The following is a 24,416-nucleotide window of genomic DNA, read 5'->3' as shown; positions in this document are numbered from 1 at the left end:
GGAGAATCTTTATAAGTGGATTCCTGCATATGTGTGTTTATACAGTTACGGAGAAAAAGAGACAGAGAAGGGGGAAGTAGGAGGGTGAGTTCGAAAGTTTTGTCACCGTAAATTGGAATACAATTACTTAGAGATTATCCCCCTCTTAAAGTATGTAAATTCATACCCAATGTTTTTTACATGCATTCTTCAAAGCACTTGGGGATAGTTTAAAATGTCAGACACTATAAAAACGTATACTCGGGTTTTAGTTATTGCTACTCATAAATTGAATAGATATAGTGAACTAAATAATAAACAGGCTTGGCCTTGATATCCATGCTGCTAGTAGTGGGCAGTGTGATGTTCCTTATTTCTCTAATGATTGATTTTAAACTGTGCAAACAAACCAAACGTATAGTCCAATATTTCAAATGTTTGGGCCTTCTGGACAGTGTTCCCTCTAATTTCTTCCACGCATGTGCAGAAAAAATTTTTATGTGCACCAATAGGGAGGTGATGTGTGACCCATCACCTCCCCATTGGTGCACATAACAAAATTCATGTGGTGGGGGTGGGACTGAGGGGTTCGGAGTGTGGGAGGGGGCTCAGGACTGGGGCAGAGGGTTGGGGTGTGTGTGAGGAGTGACGGTTCTGGCTGGGAGTGCAGGGTCTGCAGTGGGGCTGGGGATGAGGGGTTTGAGGAGCAGGCTGTCCTGGGGCCAGTGGTTTCCCCAGGAATTGAAATTAGGGGGGGTGTTCAAATTTATAGGGGGGGTGTCAGGACCAATGGGATATATAAAAGAGATATGAATAAAGTAAATGTTTTGTTAGGATTATGCAAATTTAACATAAGAATAATGCAAGTTACACCAAAACACATAACAGGTCTAGATTTCTAAAAAAATATACATTTAAAAAAAGTATTTAATTTAAATTGACATTTGAAAAGTGAGCCATCATGGGGTAAGGGGAAAGTCCTCTCATGGATCAGTAACTGGTTAAAAGATGGGAAACAAAGGGTAGGAATAAATTATCAGTTTTCAGAATGGAGAGAGATAAATAGTGGTATCCTTGAGGGGTCAGTATCTGGAAAAATGGGTAAACAATGAGGTGGCAAAATTTGCAGATGATACAAAACTATTCAAGATAGTTAAGTCCCAGGCAGACTGCGAAGAATTACAAACGGATCTCATAAAACTGGATGACTGGGCAACAAAAATGGCAGATTAAATTTAATGTTGATAAATGCAAAGTAATGTACACTGGAAAACAATCTCAACTATACATACAAAATGAAGGAGTCTGAATTAGCTGTTAACACTCAAGAAAGATCTTGCAGTCATTGTGGATAGTTCTCTGAAAACATCCACTCAGTGTGCAGCGGCAGTCAGTGATTCCCAACATTCTGTTTGCTTTTTTAAAAAGAACAGGAGCACTTGTGGCACCTTAGAGACTAACACATTTATCTGAGCATAAGCTTTCGTGGGCTACAGTCCACTTCATCGGATGTAGCCCATGAAAGCTTATGTTCTTTTTGCAATACAGACTAACACAGCTGCTACTCTGAAACCTTTGCTTTTTTAAGAAAGGGATAGATAATAAGACAGAAAATATCATATTGCCTCTATATAAATCCATGGCACATGTACACCTTGAATACTGTGTGTAGATCTGGTTACCCCATCCGAAAAAAGACATACTGGAAATGCAAAAAGTACAGAGATGGGCAACTAAAATGATTAGGGGTATGAAACAGGAGAAGAAATTTAAATGACTGGGAATTTTCAGCTTAGAAAAGAGATGACTAAGGGGGGATATGCTAAAGGTCTATAAAATCTTGACTGATGTGAAGAAAGTGAATAAAGTAAATGTTTTGTTAGGATAATGCAAATTTAACATAAGAATAATGCAAGTTACACCATAACACATAACAGATCTAGATTTCTAAAAATATATATAATTTTAAAAAAATGTATTTAATTTAAATTGACTTTTGAAAAGTAAGCCATCATGGGGTAAGAGGGAAGATCCTCTCATGGATCAGTAACTGCTTAAAAGATGGGAAACAAAGGGTAGGAATAAATTATCAGTTTTCAGAATGGAGAGAGATAAATAGTGGTATCCTTGAGGGGTCAGTACTGGGACCAGTCCTATTCAACATATTCATCTGGAAAAATGGGTAAACAGGGAGGTGGCAAAATTTGCAGATGATACAAAACTATTCAAGATAGTTAAGTCCCAGGCAGACTGCGAAGAGCTACAAAGGGATCTCACAAAACTGGGTGACTGGGCAACAAAATGGCAAATTAAATTCAATGTTGATAAATGCAAAGTAATGCACATTGGAAAGCAATCTCAACTATACATACAAAATTATGGCATCTGAATTAGCTGTTAACACTCAAGGAAGAGATCTTGGAGTCATTGTGGATAGATCTCTGAAAACATCCACTCCATGTGCAGTAACAGTCACAAAAGCAAACAATGTTGGGAATCATTAAGAAAGGGATAGATAATAAGACAGAAAATATCATATTGCCTCTATATAAATTCATGGTACGTGCACACCTTGAATACTGTGTGTAGATCTGGTCACCCATCCTAAAAAATATATATTGGAATTGGAAAAGGTACAGAGATGGGCAACTAAAATGATTAGGGGTATGAAACAGGAGGAGAGATTAAAGTGACTGGGGATTTTCAGCTTAGAAAAGAGATGACTAATGGGGATATGATAGAGGTCTAGTATCAGAGGGGTAGCCGTGTTAGTCTGGATCTGTAAAAGCAGCAAAGAATCCTGTGGCACTTTATAGACTAACAGACGTTTTGCAGCATGAGCTTTCGTGGGTGAATACCCACTTCTTCGGATGCAAGTAGTGGAAATTTCCAGGGGCAGGTATATATATATATGAAAGCAAGAAGCAAGCTAGAGATAACGAGGTTAGTTCAATCAGGGAAGATCAGGCACTGTTCTAGCAGTAGAGGTGTGAAAACCAAGGGAGGAGAAACTGGTTCTGTAGTTGGCAAGCCATTCACAGTCTTTGTTTAATCCTGAGCTGATGGTGTCAAATTTGCAGATGAATTGAAGCTCAGCAGTTTCTCTTTGAAGTCTGGTCCTGAAGTTTTTTTGCTGTAGGATGGCCACCTTAAGATCTGCTATTGTGTGGCCAGGGAGGTTGAAGTGTTCTCCTACAGGTTTTTGTATATTGCCATTCCTAATGTCTGATTTGTGTCCATTTATCCCTTTCCTTAGAGACTGTCCAGTTTGGCCGATGTACATAGCAGAGGGGCATTGCTGGCATATGATGGCGTATATTACATTGGTGGACGTGCAGGTGAATGAACCTGTGATGGTGTGGCTGATCTGGTTAGGTCCTGTGATGGTGTCGCTGGTGTAGATATGTGGGCAGAGTTGGCATCGAGGTTTGTTGCATGGATTGGTTCCTGAGCTAGAGTTACTATGGTGTGAGGTGCAGTTACTGGTGAGAATATGCTTCAGGTTGGCAGGTTGTCTATGGGCGAGGACTGGCCTGCCACCCAAGGCCTGTGAAAGTGTGGGATCATTGTCCAGGATGGGTTGTAGATCCCTGATGATGCGTTGTAGGGGTTTTAGCTGGGGACTGTATGTGATGGCCAGTGGAGTCCTGTTGGTTTCTTTCTTGGGTTTGTCTTGCAGTAGGAGGCTTCTGGGTACACGTCTGGCTCTGTTGATCTGTTTCCTTATTTCCTCGTGCGGGTACTGTAGTTGTGAGAATGCTTGGTGAAGATTTTGTAGGTGTTGGTCTCTGTCTGTGGGGTTAGAGCAGATGCGGTTGTACCTCAGTGCTTGGCTGTAGACAATGGATCTTGTGGTGTGCCCGGGATGGAAGCTGGAGGCATGAAGGTAGGCATAGCGGTCGGTAGGTTTTTGGTATAGGGTGGTGTTAACGTGACCATCACTTATTTGCACCATGGTGTCTAGAAAGTGGACCTCCCATGTAGATTGGTCCAGACTGAGGTTGATGGTGGGGTGGAAGCTGTTGAAATCTTGGTGGAATTTTTCCAGAGTCTCCTTCCCATGGGTCCAGATGATGAAGATGTCATCAATGTAGCGTAGGTAGAGAAGGGGCGTGAGTGGACGGGAGCTGAGGAAGCGTTGTTCCAGGTCGGCCATAAAAATATTGGCATATTGTGGGGCCATGCGGGTGCCCATAGCGGTGCCACTGATCTGGAGATATATATTGTCATCAAATTTGAAATAGTTGTGTGTGAGGATAAAGGCACAGAGCTCAGCAACCAGTTGTGCTGTGGCATGATCAGGGATACTGTTCCTGACAGCTTGTATTCCATCTGTGTGTGGGATGTTTGTGTAGAGAGCCTCTACATCCATGGTGGCTAGGATGGTGTTTTCTGGAAGGTCACCAATGCATTGTAGTTTCCTCAGGAAATCAGTGGTGTCACGGAGATAGCTGGGAGTGCTGGTGGCATAGGGTCTGAGTAGAGAGTCCACATATCCAGACAGTCCTTCAGTGAGAGTGCCAATGCCCGAGATGATGGGGCATCCAGGATTTCCGGGTTTGTGGATCTTGGGTAGTAGATAGAATAACCCTGGTCGGGGCTCTAAGGGTATGTTGATTTGTTCCGGTGTTAGTGTAGGGAGTGTCCTGAGTAGATATAGAGGTCTACAAAATCTTGACTGGTGCGAAGAAAGTGAATAAGGAAATTTTATTTAATCCTTCACATAACACAAGAGCTAGCAGTCACCCAATGAAATTAATAGGCAGCAGATTTTAAAAAAAGAAAAGGAAGTATTTCTTCACACAATATAAAGTCAACCCAGGGAACTCTTTGCCAGGGGATGCTGTGAAGACCAAAACTATAACAGGATTTTAAAAAGAACTAGATAAATTCCTGGAGAACAGGTCCATCTGTGGCTATTAGCCAGGATGAGAGGGATGCAACACTATGCTCTGAGTGTCCCTAGCCTGTTTGCCAGAAGCTGGGAATGGGCAACAGGAGATGGATCACTTGATGATTCCCAGTTCCATTCATTCCGTCTGAAGCACCTGGCCTTGACCACTGTTGTAAGACAGGGTACTAGGCTATATGGACCATGGGTCTGACCCAGTATGACCATTCTTATGTAAAAATTAATTATAATAAAAATGTTTAGTACAGAAACTCCCCAACATAGTGACCTTCCAAGATAGCAACAATGTGAGATAACAACCTTGGCAAATACTGCATTTTTTAAATTTTGGCCTACTGGGAAACATATTTATATAAGTTTCCATTCCCAGTCACAAATCTAGCATTCTGGAGCAAAGTGACTAAAATATAGTCCAGCAAACAAATGTTTATTTAACATGCCCCTCACTTTTCTCTCCACTGCACTTCACTCACCGGTGTTGTCCTTGGTCAGTGGAGACTCAGAGTTCAGAGGTGCTTTCACGTGAGTACACCTCCCAGGTGGGGGACAAAAAGGCACAGTTTGCTCTGGCCACGGCTGTTCGTTGTGCCACCGTTCACTCCACCACTCTGTTGCCAATGGCCCTGCACAGTCACCTTCTGCTGTCACCTATCACTGTGACCTCTGCGAGTTGGTCTCTCGAGGTTCCACCAGCTCTCAGTGATTTCAGCTGAGCTCTCAGTGCGGGAACCTCGCTGCTAGTGCAGTCTGGGCTGTCTCTTACACAAAAACACTGTACCCACAGGAACACTGTCCCCACAACAGGACTAAGCACTTAGACCTGATTGTCAGTGATTTCGGCTGCAGTGGTCACTTAACAGAACAAAAGACTATCTATTGGAGCCTAATCAGCTCTGTCTTTAAACAGTGGAGAGGGACAGGTCCCCACCCTCTCTCTTGATGCCTTCAAATCATCACAGGCTAAGTACAGTTCTATTGCCTTTTACTCATACAATAAGAACAACATTTCATCCCCCCTTACCCCCACATTCAAGTGGTTTGTAACCCAACCCCAGCCAAAATCTATCACTTGGACAACACAGCTCTGTTTGCTGGATACCTAGGTAGATTAGGTGTGAATGTAAATATAATCTGACCCTGAAGCCTTAGCCCCCAGCTCATCACTAGCTGTCAGGGAGAGCCCATTTCAACTTTGCTTACAAATCATCATTTGAAATTATTAGGTTGGCCAACATCACCGAAATGAATGCACTGACATCATAAAAAACAGCTGTATAAGGAAGCAAGGAAGCTAGTCTATGTTCATACTTTTCAAATCTATTATACTTTTTCAGATACTCATATTTTATCATACACTGTATAAGCTTTTGAAGTATTAATGTTTCAGTTTAAATTCAGATTTCCAAACAGTCACTAAATTGGTATGTAACTAGCTCACAAAACTAGGGGGGGTGTTGGGAAAATTCAGGGGGGGTGTACACCCCCCCTGGGGGGGGTGTAGGGAAATCACTGCCTGGGGCTACAATGGGGAGAGAGGACTCCCCCTAGCTCTCTCTCCCCGCAGAAGCACCTGGGCTGAGAGGGACAGGTGCCTCTCCCCTCCGTGGCAGCTCTGGGGCCGGGACCACAGGATAGGCACCTCTTCCCGAGCTGCGGCAGGGCCGGGCCAGGGCTGGGTTGGGGCCATGGCAGGGCCGGGCCTGGGGGAGAGGCATCATTTCCCTGCCACAGCCCTGAGCGCCTATGCAGCAGTTAATAGGCTGCTGCACAGCCATGCAGCTCAGAGGGAACTTAGCTTCTGGAGACTCCTGAATTGCTAATAATGAGGTCCCAGGAAAGTTATACTTTTAACGTCTCTCTGATCTTAGGGTATAGTTCTGTAACCTATTGTGCTGTGGGATATTTAACTCCTTCAAGTCGTGCCATTGAAATCAGTGGGACTATTTGAATAAGTGCTACTCAATATTTCAGTATTTCAGTATTTCCAACCCTGAACATTCAAATATCATGGGACTGTCTTAAAATCATATAATTTTTAATGGGGTTCTTTTGATTGATCTACTGGTTCTGAGTCTTTAGGGTTGGGTTTTCAAGCTTTTTTCCCCCTCTGCAACTGTCTTTCTCTGCAACTTCTTTTTAAAACGAAAGCTGAGATTCTCATGCGATTCCAGGAGGTGGGGCTTTCAGAACAGCAGCACATTTTAAGAATCTCACCGTAAAATTGTGAGAGTTGACTGGTAGGCCCCAATCTTGCAGACACTTAGGCCCATGTTTAAGCCTGGGAATAGTGCCACTGAATTCAGGGAAGTGACACCATTTTAAAATGGGTGTGGGTGGAGAATCAGGCCCCACTTCCGGAGATTTTGCCTGAGTGATGTTGCCTTCTTGGCTGGTCCATAGAGAAGATAAGGGTCTGCTACAAGCAAAAGAGTTCTTGAGCCCCGGTTGTAGCGCCCTGTGTTCTGGGAGCTGAAGAGTTACTGTATAACCCCTGTTCCTGACGGGCTCAGCGTATACATGATTTATCTAGTAATTATGGCTGGGATTTCAAAGAGGTGTAATGGGGTTTGGTGCCCAATTCACATTGAAAATAAATGGTAGTTGAGCACCCAGCTCTATTAGACCCCCTAAAAACCACAACCTGTGTCCTCTGTAGGCAGCACCTTCAGATGCAAGTGGCAGAATGAAGATGATCACGGAAGACAGATACAGAAGAGCTGATCAAATCCTAACTACAGTAATGTTAGTGCACTGCACTGTGCCTAGTGAACCATTAATATATTGTGCTTTTGCAAAAGCTGAGCATGTTTGTCAATTTTTCCCCTCCTCTACTCTTATTCTTTAATGTAAAGTGCTGGAGGGTTGATATGGGAATGCTACTATTAAAGCCTTCCTGACTCCTCCTGATAAATTGATAGTGTATGATCAAAACATTTGTTTCCAGTTTGAGTTCATGAGGTGTCAGATAGGTCGTTACCTTTCCTCCCTTAAAAAATCAATTAAAAGTGAACAAAAAGGAGCCTTGCCATCATGCCTGTCTGCTCTTTGATATACTTGCCTGTGCACTGTCACATTGACTAAAAAAAAAATGTTAAGCACACTGTATTGACTTAATAAAGGAGAAAAATCAAAGGCAAGACAGACTGGTATAAACAGAGTAGACTACACTTCAGAGTAGGAGAAATCTGAAAATCAATAGGTATACGTTTTTGTCCTTTGGCTATGCAACCTTTTATAATTAAATTGTCAGGATTAAAATGCTATTTCAGTTATTTAAGTCATGGGGAAAAACAGTCAAATTTATTATACTATTGAAAGTTATTTGAGCTCTTACTAGTGTGAAATTTCTTAAGGATGCATTATTTATTTTCAGTTCTCACTGACATGTTTATCTTAAGTTTGAGCTGTAATCCAATATTTGTATTCTCTTTTCTTGCAGGTAAGTCCGGATTGGGCTATTTGATGAAATTTGCGGTTTGGGGATATAAGCAGACAAAGTAAGCCTTCCTCAAGCTGTCTCAGCCTGTTAACAAGGTCAGATTGTTGTCTGAATGTTCAAACTACAGCATTCTAATTAAAAATGTAGTGACTGAAATAGATGGCGTAGTTTGCAAACTGGTGGTAACTGTATAAACTCAGTGTTTTTTATCTGGTAGGTTAGAACTCTTTACCATCAGTAATTAGCATTTACAATACTTCTTTTACACTTAAACTATTAAATCTGCAGTAGCTGGAGATAATATGCAATTGTATATTGTTACATATATATTAAAGGTGGTATAATTTTTTCCCCACCATCTTTAAGATAATCACTTTATTGGATTCTCTAATTTTGGCTCTTTGCCATGTGGAGAGATTGAAACCTTTAGAACTTGAGCAACAGCCGGTTAACAGGTCATACACTGAAAAGTTTACTTTGTGGATCATTCAAAACTGATTACCTTTGAGTAATCATCTGGCAAAAGGGCACTGCTATAAACCATTAAAATACTGCTACCAAACTGGCATGCTTTGCTTCCTACATGACCCTCGCTGCTCATAGTGACTCCTGATGATACCAGGCAAGTCCTCATGCTCTTTCAAGCTTTCTTGCATCAGATTCAGCCAGTTTGAATCATTGACATAAGTGTCATGTTTATTGCTTCAGTGATCTAACTTGATTCTGTTTCAGTGTTTTCTTCTGTTCTCCTCTCTCCATCACCTCCAGGAACAGTTAACCTCTTGTTGAATCTTTTGTTTTTGTTTTGTTTTGCTTTTAACTATTACTGCAGATAATCAAATGACACCTTCTTGAGAAGTCAGCAGTAGTTGGCAGGTGTCCATACCACAAGGAATGTTTCTGATGCCCTGAACTTTAATGCTGTCTTATCTCTCTACAGAACATCTTCAGACAATATTTATATAGAGAAATTTTATGTCTGATCAGATCAGTGATATTGTGATGTTAATAGTTATCACAGACTATCGATATTCAATTTACAAAAAATGATATAAAAGATACCCTCCTGTAATCATCCGTGGAGTTTAGAGTTGGTTGTTTTAAAAATGAAGAGCTTTATGCTTTGTCTGTTGTAAAGACTGCTCATTATGTTAATATTTGTGTGGTAGTTCCACCACACTTGAGATTTTATGTTGTAAGTAAACTTGTCTCAAACACCATTCAGATCAGCCAGTGATATTTTATGCAAATACTTGACTAAACAAATACTTTTACTCTTGGTTCTTCTTTTACTTTGCTTTCCTTTCTGCTTCTATTGTTATGGTAATGCACATCAACCAAGAAAAGGGGCCATATGTTCCTATGCCAGTTTGAAAATGAGATAATGAATGCCCTGCAGTATGAATGACTGGGTCACTGCAAGAGCGGGGCTGACTTTTGAGGTGAAGAGAAGCCTGGGGAAAGTGAACCATATGGTATTGTACATACATATATTACATCCACCATTTGGGATGATCCATAGATTTCAGTGGAAGGAAGATTAACTTTACAGAGAAATGCAAGTTATGGTTTTCTGTGTCCTCTGATGAATTAGAAGTTACCTGCTCAATACCCACAAGATCCATCTCTGGAACGAGTAAGGGGAGATACGATTGAGGTGTATAACATCATGACTGGTGTGGAGAAAGTAAATAATTTACGTTAATAAAATTTACTTTCTCCACACCAGTCATGATTTTATACACCTCAATCATATCTTCCCTTACTCGTTCCAGAGATGGATCTTGGTGCATATTGAGCAGGTAACTTCTAATTCATCAGAGGACACAGAAAACCATAACTTGCATTTACTCCTAAGCTATTATCCAAGATGGTCAGGGATGGTGTCCCTAGCCTCTGTTTGCCAGAGGCTGGGAGTGGGCGGCAGGGGATGGATCACTTGGTGATTACCTGTTCTGTTCATTCCCTTTGAAGCACCTGGCATTGGCCACTGTTGAAAGACAGAATAGTGGATTAGGTGGACCTTTGGTCTGACCCAGTCAGGGCCGGTGCCACCATTTAGGTGAACTAGGCAGTCGCCTAGGGCACTGGCATTTGGGGGGGCGCTATTTTCTTCGGCAGCGACCGCGGTGGCCGGATCTTCAGCCGCCCTGGTCGTCGTCGGTATTTAGGCGGAGGGAGCTGGGGCAGGGGAGCGCGGGGAGGGCCGCCTGCAGCAAGTAAGGGGTGGGGACGGCACGCAGGGGAACTCCCTGCCCCAGCTCACCCCTGCCCCGCCTCCTCCCCGAGCACGCCGTGGCCGCTTCTCTTCTCCCGCCTCCCAGGCTTGCGGTGCCTAAGCTGATTGGCACTGCAAGCCTGGGAGGCGGGAGAAGTGAAGCAGCCACGGTGTGCTCAGGGTTCTCGTGCTCGTGGGCGAAGCAGGGGTGAGCTGGGGCGGGGGGGCGTCTCAGGGCGGAGGGTGGGGAGCTGCCGCAAGGGGGGCACCTTAGGGCAGAGGGGGGAGCTGCCGCGGGGGGGGCCTCAGGGTGGGGACATGGGCAGGGGGGGAGGGCGCAAGGTGGAAGTTTCGCCTAGGGCGCGAAACATCCTTGCACCGGCCCTGGACCCAGTATAGCCGTTCTTGTGTTCTTATATCCGTTCGACACATGCTTTAGCTTTTACTCTGCTCATAAATTTTGTCCTCAGAAGAATTAAATCTTTAAATTCCCACTAGAAAAGTTGCCACACTGACTTATTCTAGTTTTTTACAATTAAATTTATTTAGTTTATAAAATTCTAGTTCACACTCTTTCCCCCTTCCTACCAGTCATAAGTTTTCTTCCTCCACCATTACCCTCCAGTGTATGCGCAATACCCCAGAGACTTCACACTAAAGGCAATGTTACAGAGAAGTATTTCCATGTATTTAACATTTTCCAGGAATATATTAAATACATGACTTAATGTATCTAGATGCACTACTAGACCCTGATTCTATATTTCTTATACACTGAAACGCCTACTAACATCAACAGAGGATTTTGGCATGAGGCTCTGTGTTTCTAAACACTGATAGCCCTGTTGTGTTGATTTTGATGGAATGAATTGGCCCCAAGAGTCAAGGTGACCACATCACTGTACAATACTAAAGAGTTAAACATGGTTTGGGGTTTCAAATACAGAGACTTCAAACTGCTTAGTTCCATGGCAAAGCTACTATTAAAATGGCAAACTTGTACCAGCATCTGGTTCTTCAAGGCATTGTTTTTAATTGCCTAACTGGTCACGGACTCACAGCAATGTTGCAAAAGGTTCAGTCTTGGCCAGCTAATCCAGACTCTCATTAAACAGAAAGCAAAGAGAAAGGAAAGAGGAAAAAATATAGTGTAGAAGGAAAAGGACACATAAGGGAGGGAGATGACAGCAGAACCACAAGACTTGCATTCCTGGGGGTGTTGATGACATTGGTGTTCTCTCTCTCTCTCTCTCTCTCTCTCTCTCTCTGGCCTGGTCAGGGCACCTTTTAGGATCAGGATGATGGAGTCTCAGTGGTGTCATGGTGGATACCGAATCAACAGCAGATGGTGGGGACAACAGCCATGATGGTAGAGCTTGCTCCTTCCAATCTATCTGGCCTCCAGTCCTCATGATTCCCCTCCACAAAGTCTCTTTTTAAGGACCCCCAAAAAAGGGTGATAGCGGAACAGACTGTCCTCTCATTATTTTGTTCACCAATTAGGCCTAACTTTTGACACACCAATTTTGGTCCATTAATTGCTGATTTCATTCTCCTTTATTTACCAATTACAGTCTTAACACAGCCCTTGAGTTGATTAATTCAGTCTCTGTCTTTTATCTTTTGCTGACTTCTGTGTAACAGACTGAGTTAGATTTTTATTACCTTGCACAACTTAGTATAGGCATCTTCAAAACAACCCCTGAGGGGAATAAGTTAGGCTAGCATTGCCTTGAACAACCACATGAAACATCCATGGAAAAATATGTTGTAGCATAGCAGGGCTCTATACTCTCTCTCATATTTTAATGAATGTGAATGCACAGCTTTTTGTTTTCATCACTGTGGAGCTATTAATAGCAGAGTCTGTCTGTGAAAGATTTTGAACAGCAGTGCCATTCCTCATTTCAAGCAGCAATAAAAGGCTTATCCTTCAGCCTTTTTGTTTGGAATGTATAAATGCCTCTTTCAAGGCGCTTCAGACATGAGACGATAAAAAGTGGTTAGACAGGAGTAAGAATAGTTAGACACCTAAAATAAAGCTTTAAAAAACTAAGCACTTCTGGCTGTAGTGTAGGGTTATAAATGACATCTTTGGGGAAAATCAGGACAGGGATTCTGGGACTTCAGTCTCAAGTTTAAACAAACAGAATCATAAGACTGGAAGGGACTTCAAGAGGTCATCTTGTCCAGTCCCCTGCACTCATGGCAGGACTAAGTATTATCTAGACATACAAAGTAACTGCGGAAATCCACTTAAATCAGAATTTATAATAATATACATGGCAGGATTTTCAGAAGTAAGCAGTAGTGGGCTAATTTTACTTACATTGAAGTCAACCGCAGCTTTACCACTGATTTTGGAGAGTGCAGATTTAGATCAGTGCTTAGAGCTTTTGAAAATTGTACCCAGATGTAGCCAGTACTTGCTCTACTTTATCCAATAAGAAATCAAGGCTGAAGTAGGTTTTGTTCATACTTCAGAGAAATTACCATATGTTTGCTTTTTGTATATGTTAAAGCCATATCTCTCAAATGTTTTGAAGGACATAATTCCTCTGAGTCCCCAGGTTACCTCCATTTCTCTCTCTCTCTCTCTCTCTCTCTCTCACACACTCACACTCACACTCACACTCACACACACACACGTTTCCTCCCTTTGATTGTAGAAACTTTATCTCAGAAATAGAATAATGGAACTGAGTTTGTAGAAAATGTTTGAATTAGTGGAGGGAATCTCACAGCATTTAACATTTCTTGTATGAATGACTTGTGTGCCCCCTCACTTTGGCCCTCTCTCACATGCTGCATCCCAAGTTTTGTGTCTTGGCAGGTTGAGAGGAATAAATAAAACCCTGAATGAAGGGTGGAGTGCACTGTAGCACAAGCACAGCCCCTCCTGGAGCTCACTGGTGCACAAAGGAATGGGTATGCAAAGTGCCATCACCACCTCCATTGGGTGGCTTGCACCACTGGGGCAAGCACATTGTAATGGCTATTTTGGGGCATGGGGGTGTATATACATACCTTTAGATGGATGGTCAAATCTCCTTGTTTACAACTGGCCTTCACCCTTATTCTAGTAGAAAACAGGCATTGAGTTATAACAATATATGGAGATATACCTATTTCATAGAACTGGAAGGGACCCTGAAAGGTCATTGAGTCCAGTCCCCTGCCTTCACGAGGAGGACCAAGTACTGATTTTGCCCTAGATCCCTAAGTGACCCCCTCAAAGATTGAACTCACAACCCTGGGTTTAGCAGGCCAATGCTCAAACCACTGAGCTATTCCTCCCCACAAGGTTGTGGCCTATTGATGGAGTAGAGGGAGGATCATGCCAATCATCCAGGATTATTTAGGATGTTGGAATGCCATGAGGGAACACAATGAGGGAATTTAAGGTGAAGGGAAATGATTGGAGATAGATCCATCTTTTGTGATACATGTCAGAGTAGAATCCAACCCAAGTAAGGGTATGGCTTGTGTCTGAGTATAAATCTAAATAACTATCTGCACGTTACAGGCCATGTTTAATCATAAAGGGCGTTGTCATTGACTGGGGAGCTGGGTAGTTTTGGAAGGGAAGTCCCACTATAAAATGCAAAGCCGTAATCTTTTTTTTTTTTTAATTGGCTGATGGATTTTGTGGGTTGTTTTGAGGAGTGTGGCAGGGAGTGGGGAGCAACTTGGATCTGGTATTGGATTTCAGTCTCACAGCATTTAATGCAGCAAACAACTGGTCTGCCTCCCAAGCCCAGGAAGGAGTCTGGTCAGTCCCTTTCTTCATGGCACCATCTACCTGCAGCGCTGGCAATCTTTAGCAAACCCCAGAATGAGGCCTTCCCCCGATGCAGGGCATTCCTTGAGGGAGCTCCCAGCTCCTGGCAGCTGTTCCCTAATTCTTCTGTAGCAGGGGCAGGCAAACTTTTTGGCCTGAGGACCACATCGGGATTGTGAAACTGTATGGAGGGCTGGGTAGGGAAGGCTGTGCCTCCCCAAACAGCTTGGTCCCTGCCCCCTATCCGCCCCCTCCCACTTCCTGCCCCCAACTGCCCCCCTCAGAACCATTGACCCATCCAACTTCCCCTGCTCCTTGTCCCCTGACTGCCCCGACCCCTATCCACACCCCCCGCCCCTTGACAGCCCTCCTGGGACTCCCACGCCTATCCAACCACCCCTATTCCTCGTCCCCGACCGACTCGCCCCCCCCCCCAACCTCCACTCCACCCAACCGCTCCCTATCCCCTGACTGCCCCCCGGGACCCCCTGCCCACTATCCAGCTAAACCTAGTTGCTAGTTTGGAACCAACTGAAAATTTCCCTCTGGAATTTCCAGTAAAGATGTACATTACTTTAAACATTGAACTGATGTACATTTGCTGTTTAACCTAGATGGAGCTACCATAAGGTGGGTGCATAACTGATTGGAAAACTGTTTCCAGAGAGTAGTTATCAGTGGTTAACATTCATTCTGGAAGGGCATTAAAAAGTGGGATCCCTCAGGGGTCAGTTCTGGGTCAGGTTCTGTTCAATATCTTCATCAGTGATTTAGATAATGGCATAGAGAGTACATTTATAAAGTTTGTGGACAATACCAAGCTGGGAGGGCTTGCAAGTGCTTTGGAAGATAGTATTAACATTCAAAGTAAATCTGGACAAACTGGAGAAATGGTCTGAAGTAATAGGATAAAATTCAATAAGGACACATGCAAAGTACTTCAGAAGGAACAATCAGTTGCACACATACAAAATGGGAAATGACTGCCTAGGAAGGAGTACTGCGGAAAGGGATCTGGGGGTCATAGTGGACCACAAGCTAAATATGAGTCAACAGCATAACGCTGTTGCAAAAACAGCAAACAGTATTCTGGGATGTATTAGCAGGAGTATTGGAAGCAAGACACGAGAAGTAATTCTTCCGCTCTACTCCACACTGATTAGGCCTCAACTGGAGTATTGACTCCAGTTCTGGGCACCATATTTCAGGAAAGATATGGACAAACTGGAGAAAGTCTAGAGAAGAGCAACAAAAATTATTGAAGGCCTAAAAAACATGACCTGTGAGGGAAGAGTGAAAACATTGGGTTTGTTTAGTCTGGAAAAGAGAAGACTGAGATGGGACATAACAGTTTTCAATTACATAAAAGGTTGTTACAAGGAGGAGGGAGAAGAATTGTTTTTCTTAACCTCTGAGGACAGGACAAGAAGCAATAGGCTTAAATTGCAGCAAGGGATGTTTAGTTTGGACATTAGAAAAAAACTTCCTAACTGTCGGGGTGGTAAAACACTGGAATAAATTGCCTAGGAAGGTTGTGGAATCTCCATCATTGGAGATTTTTAAGAGCAGGTTAGACAAACACCTATCAGGGATGGTCTAGATCAGTGGTTCCCAAACTTGTTCTGCCGCTTGTGCAGGGAAAGCCCTTGGCGGGCCGGGCCAGTTTGTGTACCTGCCGAGTCCACAGGTTCAGCCGATCACGGCTCCCAATAGCAAGCCACCACTTCCAGCAGCTCCCATTGGCCTGGAGCAGTGAACCACGGCCACTGGGAGCCGCGATCAGCTGAACCTGCGGACGTGGCAGGTACACAAACCAGCCCGGCCCTCCGGGGACTTTCCCTGCACAAGCAGCAGAACAAGTTTAGGAACCACTGATCTAGATAATACTTAGTCTTGCCATTACAAGGGACTGGACTAGATGACGTCTCGAGGTCCTTTCCACTCCTATGAGTTTATGATTCTATGACTCTATATTTGTGAAGATGAGAAAACAATTCTTTATCTTGCATTGTTTTGAATAATTTCTCAATGTTACTTTCCTCTCCACAATGCCTCCCTTGTGTCAGATGAAAAGCTTTAAGAGAGAATTTTCCCTTCTATAACTTCTTATTGGCAATAAAAAGTGACAAATACATCAGGATGTCTGCAAACAATTATCTTCCTCTGCTGCCATAATTTTAAGACTTAAATATCAGTTTATGAGTTCCAGTAGGTATTTCTGGTCAAAGGAAATGTTATTTGACAGAAATTAAACAGGTTGTATATTTCCTTGTGACTCCAGACTTCTAGGGAGCTGTGTAGGCAGAAACTGGGGATCTTAATCACCCTGTGCCACCACCAGAGTTTCATTTCAGGCCTATCTGAAGTGACTAACATCTGCAAAAGCTATTAAAGTGCAGCAAAAATGTGAGTTTTATTTGTATTTTTTCATCTTCTAGGCTAGAGCTTGCCAATAAATGACATTAGTGGACTGATCAAAATCCACTGAAGTCAGTCCCCTTGAAGGAAGTATAGCAGCAATGCTGGTGGGGAAGAGCTTTTTGTGTGTGTGTGCAGTATATGAAATAAATTAGTGACAAATAAATAACACAGATCACTAGAGTGACAATAGAACAGTTTACAAGTGAAAACACACTAAACCTCTTATTCTGTTAGCTCTAAGTGAAAGCTACACTGAAAGCTTCGGTAATTAAGGAATTTGGATCTGACACTCCAATACTCCCCTTAGTGCTTGATTTATTGGTGAAAATTTGGAGTTAGCCAAGTGAAATATGTCAACATATTTACGTTTAATCAATCTCCAGTGTACTGGCCTGAATCTATGTGGCACTCCATACTAAGGAGGACTGGGTCCATTGATAGACACGGTTGTAAACCTCTGTGTCATTTGAGATTCCTTTTCTTTCATGATCATGAAAGGAAGAGAAGTTATGCTCAGAATCTGGGGCCTAATTCAAAGCCCATTGAAGTGAATGGGTTGTCGTCAGGCAAATTGTCATAAAGTTATCTATGTATGTTGCAGATTTCCAAAGGAGGGCTAAAGACTGAAATAGGTGACTGATTTGTTCCTGATGGATGCAACTTGAACAACCAGTAGTTTTGCTTCCACTTGAAAAATTATATATAATAATCCTCCTTAAAACATCTTTTGTTGAAGCACAAGTATATTAAAGGTGGTAAACAGTGAGTACTAACTGAGGCTAGCCTTTTCCAAACAAAGAAGACCATGAGTCTGTTTTATCCTGAAGTATATTTGCTGATAAACCTCAGAATGCTGAGTATGGATGTGCCCAGAGAGGATTGCCAAGCTGCAGATGACACCCTGACATGCAGCAGTGTCAAAAATACTGAGAAAGACAGCTGTGTATGCATATCTTCAAGCAGGGCCATCCCATAGAGTAATTGCAAGAGCTGAGGAGAAAGACATAGGAGAGCAAGAGAAGAAAGATTATTAAAGGCAATGACCTATGCTCGAATTACAGTTTTACTAGACATGTTAAGAATAATAAAACTGTAATTAGCTGTGCAGGTAAAGCTGCATACGTGAGCTAAGTCATTTACCGACACATTTAAGATATCATACTCATAAATAGATGAGCAGGAGTGCTTGGTAGAGGCCAGCTCAGAGTGACTAAGATGGCGAGTTGGAAGCATGAGATCAGAGCTAGAGGTCAACTCATGAGGCTCAGAGGACAGAAATTGGGGTCACTCTGTTCATGAATATGGAAATGGCTGTTGTTTGGGATAAGGGATGTAAAAGACTTTCTCAGACTGACAGAGTTCTGTGCACAGCACTTGCTTGGGCAAACAGGAATTGCACAAAAATGTAATGCTGAGGTAATTAGAATGAAACCACACAAATTGTTTAATTTAAGGGAAGACACTGGATTAATAAATTTAAATGTGTTTGCATTGTTTCCAACCAGCTCTTACATGTTCCTCATTGAATCGTGAATTTATACCCCCTATAAAATACTATAGAGCAGTAGTGGGCAATCTGTGGCCCACAGGCCGCATGCAGCTTGTCAAGGCAAGTGGCTAGAGGGCCGCCAGACCATTTGTTTACATTTGCATGGCTGCCGCAGCTCCTAGTGGCTGCAGTTCACTGTTCCCGGACAATGGGAGCTCCAGGCCCCAGCGCAGGAAGCGCGTGCCTGGGGCGGCAAGCCGTGGGGGGCGACCTGCCGGTCACTGTGAGGGCGTCAGTCAGGCAGCGGGAGGTCCAGGGGCGGCTCCAGGCACCAGCACGCCAAGCGCGTGCATGGGGCAGCAAGTCACGGGGGGCGCTCTGCCGGTCGCCGCGAGGGCGGCAGGCAGGCTGCCTTCGGCGGCTTGCCTGCGGAGGGTCCGCTGGTCCCGCAGCTTCAGTGGACCTCCCACAGGCGTGCCGCCAAATCTGCGGGACCGGGGACCTCCTGCAGGCAAGCTGCCGAAGGCAGCCTGCCTGCAGTGCTTGGGGCAGCAAAATACCTAGATCCGCCCCTGGGGAAGTCCGCCGGTCCCGCGGCTTCGGCGGCAATTCAGCGGCGGGTATGCCGAGGGCATGGGATTGGCAGATCACCCGCAGAAATGCCCACAGGTATGCCGCCGAAGGCCGCCTGACTGCTGTGCTTGGGGCGGCAAAAAACATAGACCCGTCCCTGAATGGGAGCTGCAGAAAGTGGCCAGGCCCGCGCTGCTTCCCGCATCTCCCATTGGCTGGGAACGGTGAACTGCGGCCACTGAGAGCTGCGGATAGCCGTGCAAATGTAAACAAATGGTCTGGCGGCCCGCCAGCAGCTTGCCCTGATGGGCCATGGGTTGCCCACCATTACTATACAGTATCTAGTCCTAAGGAGTCTCTGCTGCTGAATATTCCAACAATTACAGATGGTTCCACCCCATAAAATCCAGATCTCAACCTTCCTCAGAAATTCAGGGGTGTTTGGATCTAGGGATCTGGTTTAGGCCAAAGGGAAATGTACAAGAAATAGCAATTATCCTGTGTGTATAATGATATATAGATGGCAGCTTTTAAATGGAAGGCTTAAGGACTTAATAATGAGCTATGGAGGATTTCACGTCTAAATTCCCGTTGAGGAATTTATCAACAGTAACAAATCACCAGCCAATGTCCGGGGACTTTCAGAGAATGAATTGGTGATATTAACTCAGTACCCAGTCGTGCTGTTTATATATAAAGAACAACTTCCACCCTTCATTCTGATTAGTTTTGATCTCTGGCTGGCATTGTGGTATACGCTCATTGGCTACAGAAAACTACCATTCTTCTTAGCAAGGAAGGCTAGGATTTTAAGACGACAAGAAATACGAGCACATGAGCCATCTGATAGAACTGTCTTAACTAAAGCATTATTGAAATAGGACAGGAGTAGTTGTGACACCTTAGAGACTAACAAATTTATTTGAGCATAAGCTTTGGTGGGCTACAGCCCACTTCATCGCATGTAGGGTTATTGAAATTGTGTATCATTTCAATGTGCTATGTAGTCTGTTATGTATTGGCATGCTCATAGAAAATATCAGCCATGTATTTCATTGTAACTGATAGATATGGGCTGGACTGAAATAAGAAGGTACCGGTCTCAATCCTTTAGAGTTTTTTTTTTAATCGGAAAATAGGAGAGGGAAAGGGGGATAACAGATTTTCATCTGGTGTGAATTGGTTAAAGTCCAGGGTAGTCAATGGAGCTATATGAGATTACACCACCTGGGAATCTGGTCTGATGTGTGCTATTAATTTGCTGTTATGGATTCAGATGATAAAAGAAGAACCAGTGATGTTCACCTGAGTGTGTCCACTGGCAGACAACATTACAATAAATAATAGTCTGCACCTTTCCAAGTAAGGCTCTCAGTGTGCTCTAAATGAAAGGCTTTCTTAACATACCCCTGAACAACATCAAGCCTGACCATAATCCAGAGAGCATTGTTAATCGTAGACATTTTGAAATGTACAAGTGGAATTAGACTCCCAGCTCCCGTTAACTTCAGTAGGAGTTGGGCACTTAACTTCTCTGAAAATCCTAGTCACTGTATTTTGAATATGTTCTGACTTTCTAAATAGTCTGCATTTTTGTTTTAAAAAAAACAACATATGTATATTGTGATACCTGGAGTAAATTTCTGTCCAAACATTTCAGGAATTCAGCACATCATCCCCTTCCGCCACCCCCTTCTCCCCAAAAAACCCACAAAACAAAACTAACAACCACCAACACAGAGTTATACTCCAGATTGGTCAAGGCTCTGGTTTATTTTCCAAATTGAGTCCTCAGGCAATAAGAATAAATGTAATCCTGCCTCTCATCTCCCTTTTGAGATTTAAGGACAGGAATATTTTTAACAGGAAGAAAGAGAAGGCTAAGGGGTCAGATACAGTACAGTTCCCTGGAGAAAGAAAATGAATTTCATACTTTTCCTCCTTTTTACCTCTATCTTGTGGTTCTATGAGCCAAGTATCCACATGTCAGATTAGGACTGGATAGCAACTAGAAAATTTAATGATTGCTTGTGAAAAGAGAATTAATTATTTCTGGAGTAGGTGAGAGAGTAGGTTAACAAACACAACCAATACATGTATATCAGAGCAGAGATCCATACTTTTCATAGTGCCACGCCTTTCTTAGGAGATAAACTGCTGCATGAGCCTGAGGTTTATTAATCTCCTTCGTGGTGAACACAAGTAGAGCACTTTGCACTAATCTAGCTTGGAGATGGCAAGACCTTACTAATAAGTTGTTCAAAAGCCTACTAAAATCTTCTATCAATCTTCTTTCATCTTAACTAGTTCACGGTAGCTATTGATAATTTTTCTTTAATAATGGGGAATGATCAAATTTTTAAAGTCTCCTTTAAAGTTTGAATACAGTTATAAAAGTGAATATGTGAAATCAACACCTTCTTCCACCCCTTGTTTGGCACAGAGTATGTCTGCACTGCAAAAAACGACCTGCAGCAGTGAGTCTCCGAGCCTCGGTCAGCTGATGCAGGCGCAAGCAATGGGGCTAAAAACATGTGTAGACATTCAGGCCCAAACTGGAGCCTGGGTTCTGTGATACCCGCCTCGTTGGGTTTCAGAGCTTGGGCTCCAGTCCAAGTAGGAATGTCTACACTGCTATTCTTAGCCCCATAGCACAAACCTGTGAATCTGAGTCAGTAGATCTGCGCTCTGAGACTCACTGCTGCGGGTATCTCCTTGCAGTGCAGCCATGCCCTTAGTCAGATCTACCTGTTTGATTGCCAGACCCAACTTTTTATTTCTATCCTTCACGCCGATACAGCTATGGGACAGTGAGCTGGTATCTTGTATACCTTGTTTATCAGTACAATTTGTCAGTTAAGTCTAAAGTCCCCAACTCAGTAAAGCACCAAAGCATGATCTTAAATTTAAGCATGTGCTTAGATGTTTCACTGGCCAGGAATAAATTTAAATCACATGGTTAAGTATATGGCTGAGTTTGGTTCCCCCCCTTCCCTAAGCTGATGGATGCAAAGAAAGCAACTTGATTCCATGTTCCAACATAAATTTGTAGAACAGACAGAAAACTGTTAGCATCTTTTGTGTTCTCTAGCTGTCCATGCCCTTTGTTTGCCTTTCCCTGTTTATTTGTTATGCAATGTTAGTTAACTTGAAAACAAATAAACTGTTTAAATATGCAGTAAGGAAAAACATTCTTTTGACTTGTAAGATGAGCACACGTGATTGGGTGGAATGGAAAGAGAACAATTAGAGTCTTACAATATTGTTTTCCCAAAATCACTTTTCTGACTACAGCCTTGAACATGAGGGTTTCGCTGATATCGCTTTCTGAGTCAATAATTGGATTTCCATCCAAGTAAAACAAATTCAACACAACATGTGAATAAAGAGATAAGGCTTATGAATATTCCTGATGTAAAGAAACCAATAAAATATCTGCTATGCATGGTTAAATTAAAAATAAACAAACTTTTCATCCTAAAAGCCACTCTCCAAATTATAACAATTTCAAATAGATCTCTTAAAAAAACAAAGGCAAGCATCAATATGATTTTAATCTCAACTGTTGTAGCCTCAAAATGTAAATTTGCAAAGAAAAATCCATACTAACTTTTGAGAGGACTATATGTATTTCACAGTCTCCAGTTCTTACACAAGCTTACAGTTTATTTCACATAAAGGGAACGTGATTCCTGCAAGTGTAATATCAAAGTCTGTGAAGACCAAAAGTCTTCACAAATTGCAAGAATATAATGTGGTGTGCAGCATCTGAAATTACACTTCTAAACTTGTGAAGAGAATGAAACTAGCATATTGTGTTCCTGTTACTGTACAGTTAAATGGTGACAGAGATAATATAAGAATGCAAACATAGCCAGGCCTCTTCATATAATCCATTCCTTTGTGATGAAGAATATAATATTGGCCCTAAAAAGTTATTCTTGTGATAATAATTATAATAATGGGTGATATTCACCCATAGTTAATCCAGTTCCAAGTAACCCGATGGCCCTTTACACTTTCTAATTGTAGGTTCCTGAATTTATGACCTTTTTCAATATTTCTCTCCCATTCACCTTTTGTGTCTAAAAACAGCACTGTCAAAGAGGGATTGGGGTAGGGGGGATATGTACAAAAATGGCAGGGTTTTTTGTGAATGTCTCCTGTATGCCAGCAACATCCTTACAAACAGCTGATACTTATCAGCGGTGTTTGGAAACTGTCTGATATCATCCATCTGCTTTACAGTTCAATCACAATGTTGTTTACTATAAAATGGAAAACACTGAGAATAGAAGCACATTTACTCATGCCAATCAAGCTGTTCTGAGTGTCTAGCTTGCCAACAGATTGCTGATAATAGATGCAACATTCTGCTGTTGAAAAAGTTTAGCGAAATTTAGGAAGCAAGTGCCCTGCACAATTCCTGGGGCTAGAATGGATGGCCACAAGGCAGGCCCTGTGTAAAGCTTTTGGCAACAGGCTAATTCTCAAATTCAAGTTGGTCTCACGTATGTAAAATATCAGGCAATTCCTCTTAGCAGCCTGATTGCAATCCCTATGCTTTGTTTGATATAGCTTAAATGAGTTCCTTTTATGCAGATGATGGTGTCATGGGTCTTTTATTCCTTGAGGATCTAAGGCTGGATGCTACTATTCTGATGATTTGATCTTCTGTTTCAAACATCTAATTAGTGACTATTTTCCCCCCTAACCATCTCCCTCTGGTGCTTTAATGTAACCTTTTCATGCTTTTGTCATCTCAGCTCTCACTGTAAGAGTGCACGATCTCCCCAGGCATTACAGCCACGCACTGCTTTACAGGTGCATTCTGCTACCACCACAACAAAATGTGTTACTTCAATTCGTTCAGTTTTCTCTTTATAATGTACATCACAGTGAAGTCTCAAATCCCCATGCTCATTCCTGTAGGCTACTGCACAGGAACAAGTCTTAATCTAAAAAATAATAAAAAGAGCAACACCAAACCCATCTTTTTTGTTCCAATTTTGCAGGTCTTGAAGGTGACAGTAGTTCAAAAGCTATGTAATGTCTGGAATAGAGATTTGTCATCCTTTTCATGCACTCCAGTACCAGGCAATACTGTTTGGTGATAGGAAGCCCATGCAAGCTTCTGCCCCAATCCCCTCTATCTTGAATAAAGTTCATGTAAACTTAATTTTTGTATTTTCATGTGTGTAAACCCTTGTAGTTTCTGGTGATAATGCAGAATACCCTTGAGTAAGAGGCTGTTCTTTATAGATTTCTGGTCTAAGATGGAAGTATAAAAATGTTGGGAGAGACCTGTTTTTGTGAGATGTTGAGTCCAGTTTTTGTAGATACAAAGAAGTGCAAATAGTGTGAATAAATGCATGCATTGGGTGATTCCCAAACCAAATGCATTAGTCTTTTGAAGCCCTCCCATCATTAGTTAACAGTGACTCATATTTTGTTAATATCCCAGACTAACCAAGTGAATAGGAATGAAGGTATGGACAATTTTTACATAGAAAATACAGAAATATGACCTGTTATACAAAGTTGTTTGTAAGACTTAACATTATTTGGCCCACTAAGTAGTTAGCATTAAGCTTAATTTCTTCA

The 24,416-nt window shown here is 42.5% G+C and overlaps 1 protein-coding gene across 6 annotated transcripts in view; it reads left to right on the top strand.

Moving 5' to 3' along the window:
• KCNIP1 (potassium voltage-gated channel interacting protein 1) overlaps positions 1-24,416 on the top strand; it is an 849,721-nt gene that overhangs the window by 564,309 nt on the left and 260,996 nt on the right. Inside the window, exons 1-2 of one of the 6 annotated variants that reach the window (XM_045026848.1) lie at positions 7,615-7,633; positions 8,331-8,425. The exons of 4 other annotated variants lie outside the window; for them this stretch is intronic. The gene's annotated coding sequence lies outside the window, so the exon portion shown is untranslated. Of the gene's footprint in view, positions 1-7,614; positions 7,634-8,330; positions 8,426-24,416 lie in introns of those variants that run through there. One more of the 6 variants, XM_045026849.1, reaches the window with a different exon arrangement.

This window comes from Mauremys mutica, chromosome 8 (genome assembly GCF_020497125.1).
Source record: "Mauremys mutica isolate MM-2020 ecotype Southern chromosome 8, ASM2049712v1, whole genome shotgun sequence".
NCBI lineage: Eukaryota > Metazoa > Chordata > Testudines > Geoemydidae > Mauremys > Mauremys mutica.
The sequence above is the reverse complement of the archived record's forward strand: the minus strand, read 5'-3'. Positions and strand labels throughout refer to the sequence as shown.